Below are 5,236 nucleotides of genomic sequence, written 5' to 3' on the forward strand. Positions count from 1 at the left end.
TATGAGAGTCCATTGGAATTTCTTGACAAGGGCTTCCAAAAGCATCCCTCTGTTGGGTTCCTCCTGATTTTTCTCGTCTTCCAAGGCTGGACTTGAGAGTGATGGATTCAGGATTTGCTTTCAGGTATTTTGATAGCTGTTGGAGTGGTTAGAATCAGTGTCAGTTCCCTCTCAAAGGCTTCTAGATAGGGGTGAAAAACAAATTTATCCATCATTTTAGAACAATAACGGGTTGTCTCCCTTAGCTACAGGTGGGCACTATAGTATTGCAGACCAAGAGTTTAAGTCTTACATCTGAGCAGCACTTTCTGATTAGGAACAAATTCATCAATGAGAAATAATTGTCTAAATAGCATTTTATATGGGCTTAAGCCTTTTGGGTATTTAAGACTATACAGTTGGCCCAAACCAATTTATTTTTACACTTAAGGCTATTTGGGGATCTGTTCCTCAGGGGTCACATGGGCTTGGGAGGAGCCCCTGGCTCCTTTCTTTTACCAGTTCCATCTATGTGAAGATAAGTCAAAGGTCCTACTTGACCATGGAGGAGATGTTTTCTCTGAGTTGACCATCCTCTTTGTAGACTGGACACTGGTTCAAGTCCATCTTGTGGGGTCTCCGTGGTCTCCCTGAACAAGAGGACAGGTGACTCACCACAGTTACAGGACATTTTGAGAGATGTTCTATAGTCCCCTGGAATTTAATCACTTTGTACTTAATTAATCACTAAAAAATGAAAGAGTTTAATCAACAATTGGATTTAGTAAATCCAATTTTCAACCATAAATTAGTAAGGACTATATTAAAAGGTTTGTCACATATTCTTAGGTCAAATTGCTGATGCAGGCATTTTGCTTACCTTCCACTGAGGTTGGACCCAATACCATGGGTAATGAAAACAATCTCTAATGTGTCCTTTCACAAGTGAGAAGGGGTAGAACTCAAGGCTTCAATGACTGGGGAAGTTCTCCATGCTGGGAGTCATTATATACACTGTGATCCTGCAATGGGTCAGAATCCAAAAAATAAAGTTCCCCTTCATGGATGTCAGAAATAGCCAGAAACTCACCAGGACTGAAGCCAACCCATACAGTATACCTATAGTCTATGGTGCATATAGAGTAACCCATGTTCTTTATATCTTTTAAGTTGACTTGTCAGAATTCCACTGAGGGGAATCTGCAGGCCAGGGGTATTGGCTGTAGGCAACCAAGCCCCAGGGATTACCATGGAGTTATGGATCCTCTCCTGAGTCATGGAGTTGAAAATACTTTAGAAGGTTCTGGTCTTCTCTACACAGCTCAACAGGAATGACGGAATGGGGCATTGAGGAGGAACTTGCAGTCCTGCCAGTCCAGGAAGCGTGGGGGAAAAGAGATACAAGTTCCACAAGGTCGGTGGTGTGCCTGCCTGGATCCATCAATTCTGAGGAGGATCAAAAGGGTTGCGGTAAGGGAAAAGCTTCTCACCTGCTCTAGGAACATCAGGGGCACACAGGTAGTGACATCGAAATTTCTGTATTTGGGCCATTCTCCATGTTCACCTAGAGCCCACCAGTGATCAGAGGTGAATGCAAAAATTGTGCTGTTGGCCAGATGAAGTTCATCCAAAGCACTCAGAAGGTGCTCAACCGAGTATCCAAATAGGACACAGAGGCGATGTCGCTCTGGCGGATTTTCTGCTGAAAGTCTACAGGAATTTGGCCATAACGGCATATTAATGTTTAAAGCTTGGACATCTTCCGGTTCCCTGACGTCCATCCAGGGGTTATAAGCCACACGGGGTAGGCCATCAGGGATCTGGGGATCAGGTGCTAGGGTGATGTTTTTCCAAGGAATACAACTTCTGAAATTCCTTGGGGTATTTGAAGGGGATGTGTGGCTTGTAGTATCCAGTAGCCAGGAAGAAAGAACTAGTTGATGTTTTCATCTTTTCCAGTAATCGTATGGCTTCCTCGGTGCTCTGCTCATCAGGCAGGGTGCCTCTGGGTACATCTGCCAGGTCCCCAGGGCAAAGAACTGTTGGCATGGAGTTCTCCATCTTGTTCTCTACAAGTCTTAGTGTTTTCATATTTCTCTGAGGATGATAAGGTGCAAAAGAACAACTGTATGGAGAATCATCACTGTGACTGGAAGATATACCAGGGTGGTATATCCCAACTGACATGGTCATGTAGCCATTCTCCTTGAAGTACTGAGGGATGGTGGAGAAGTTTCCTGTGTGCACCCTCCAGTAGGGTGGAAGTCATACAGGCTGGTGGTGTCAGGCCTCCTCTGGGAGAGGAAGGACACTCGCTTGCTGTGCACACTGCTTGCTGGGCTAAGGCTTTTCTGGAAGAGGATGCTCTGTGATGCCAGCTGGTCAATGTTTGGAGAACTCCCTACCTTATCGCCATAACACCTCAGGGAGGGAAGAAGGTCAGTCACGATGATTAGGACATTCAGAGCATCTGTGGCGGAGCTGCCTCGCCCTGCGGATTCCAGGGAGAATCATACCAAGACCCAGGAACTGGCTAAATGCAAGGAGGTGCCACAGCCCCCACTGCCTCCAGTCTAAACCGAAGGCTGAGCCCTGGCACTGCCCCCTATTACCAATTCTAACCTTAATCATGTTTTATTTTGCTTCTTTGTTGTTTTTCTTTTAGACACTGGAAGTGTAATCATATATGGGCAATGATTCAACTTCACACTATTCTATAACTGAATTCCCCTCAAAAATTGTTCTTGGGGCTGGAGAGATGGCTCAGTGGTTAAGAGTACTGCTGTTCTTGCAAGAGGACCTGGTTTCGAATCCCAGTACCCACATGGCAGCTGACAACTGTCCATAACTCCATTTCCAGGAGATCCAACATCCTCTTCTGACCTCTGTGGACATTGCAGACATGGGTGTACTTACATGCAATACACCCATATACATAAAGTAAAAATAAATAAATCATCAAATTTAAAAAGATTGTCTTTTATTTGCCACAGTCTCAATATACAACCATGGATATGTTTTAAAATATTTCAATTACATTTATTATTTTTTGTTTAGTGTGTATGAGCTATAGTGCACATGTAGAGGTCAGAGGACGACTTCTGGGAATTGGTTCTCCTACCATGGGGATTTGTAGACTCAAATTCAGGTTGTCAGGTTTGAAAGCAAACATCTTTGCCTACTGAGCCATCTCTCCAACTCTGATCTTTTTTATACCTCGAGTCTCAGAACCATGTGAAAAAGAAAAGGTAATTTTCTCTTTTTAGTGATAATCCTAGGATTAGGCATAACAATCTGCCACGTGCTTTATTGTTTACATACTTGGACATCTTTTCTTCTACAGTCACATTAAATGATGATCTTCAGATTTCCAAATTTGGACTCTCTCGATGTCCCCCTACGGTCAGGCTGGTTGAGACTTTTGATCCCTGATAGGTGAGGGTCTCCATTCCTATTCAGAGAATATATCTTCATCTATGAAGTCAATGTCTCAGAGGAGGAAATTGAAGCAGGAAAGACAGGAAAAATTAAGGGGACATGGGAAAGGAAAGAAGTTCCCCACACTGAAATCTAGTTTTCATTTCTGCTGAGTACCAGAAACCTCAACACAACTGGTAACACCAAGAATGGAAATAACTGAGATATGTCTCAACAGAGGATTAGAATATTCATCCTATAGACTCCTACTCAGCAATAAAAAAGAACAAACTGTGGATACACCCATCACAATAAACTTCCAGAGAATTATACTAGTGGGAAAAAGCTAATCTCCATTCCTACAAAACTTTTGAAGTAGCAGAATTCTAGAAATGGAGATCAGATGAGTGGATGTTAAGATGTAAGGAAGGGAGTGGGGGAGGAAGGACATGGGCATTGTTTGTGAAGGAAATGGTCTATGCTGGCCTAGGTCAACACTTGGTTGAGATATGTACTATAGTTTTACAAAGTGTTACTACTTGGAAAACAAGATGAATGTATTATTCTTTTTTGTTGTTTTTTGTTGTTTTTGACACAGGGTCTCCCTGTAGCCCCAGCTGTCCTGGAACTCTATGTAGACCAGGCTAGCCTTGAACTCACAGAGCTCCACCTGCCTCTGCCTCCCAAGTACTTGGGACTACAGGTGTGAGCCACCATGCCCAGCTGAATGTATTATTCTTATAACTTAACATGAGTCTTCAAATATCTTGAGATAATAATGAAAAACCTAAATAAATAAGATTATTCATTTTGCTCAATTTAGATATTAATTCTGTATTTTAGGAATTTTCTGAATTTGTTGACAATTATGCTAGGGTTATATAATAAAATATCTTTGATTCTAGAAGATACACAGTGAGGTATTTCAGAGCTGAAGAACCTTGACTCTGCAATGCACCACTAAATAGTTCAGCAAAAAGAAAAAAATATATAGATATGTCTGTGTTGTTTTTGTGTGTATGAGGCTTAAAAACAATTAGGCAGTTGTACCAAAAGGTGGTTAATAGTGAGTGAAAGTCATGTGGTGTCATTGAAATATTTGTTTTCCTCTATGTGCAAAATTTATTTTTCAAAGTAAAATATTTAACAATAGATTTAAAAGGCCCTCAAACAATGCAGCAAATTGTGAGGAAAGACTGGGATAGAGAACAGATGTTGTGTCTAATCTGGTCTCTGTTATTTGTCCTTTGAACATTCAGCCAGGAAAGTGAAACTTAAGGTTGTGCTTATCTGCTTCAACTGAGCATCACCCTCTTTAGGGGAATACATTTACCAGAATGAATCAATTTATACTGTTAGAAGCAAACTTATTATTTATTCTTGAAGAGATGCAGAATGCAGTAAAATTTAGAGTACAAAAACATCTTGACAGAATTCAGAGGAAAATAGGAAAGAGCTGTGGAAACAGAGTCACATGAGACCACACGTGAAAATACTGCCAGTAGGTAGAAATATGTAAGCTGCTAAAAAGCTCCTCAGGGCCCCTGAACTACTTTTATGTTTGCTTGTTTGTTTTTGTTTTTTGAGACAGGGTCTCACTGTAGCCTCTGGGGCTTGGAACTCATTATGTAGAACAGGCTGGTCTGAATCTCACAGAAATCTGCCTGCCTCCCTGCCTCCTGAGTGCTGGGATTAAAGGCATGCATCACTAAACCTAGCTCTGAATTATTTTTGAAGTATTATGTTTCCATTTAAATGCTTTCCTTCCTAGCATTGAGAAAGCTCCCCCAAAGCACAATATTATTATTAGTCTTAAGAAAGAGACCTACCACCCATAATT

General features: G+C 41.5%; 1 pseudogene; it reads right to left on the bottom strand.

Annotated features, from left to right (window-relative positions):
• Positions 1–851: 851 nt before the first annotated feature.
• On the bottom strand, positions 852–2,489 carry LOC103745231 (annotated as a pseudogene).
• Positions 2,490–5,236: the final 2,747 nt, after the last annotated feature.

Source organism: Nannospalax galili, unplaced genomic scaffold, assembly GCF_000622305.1.
Source record: "Nannospalax galili isolate Female #2095 unplaced genomic scaffold, S.galili_v1.0 scaffold1711, whole genome shotgun sequence".
In the NCBI taxonomy this organism is placed as follows: Eukaryota; Metazoa; Chordata; class Mammalia; order Rodentia; family Spalacidae; genus Nannospalax; species Nannospalax galili.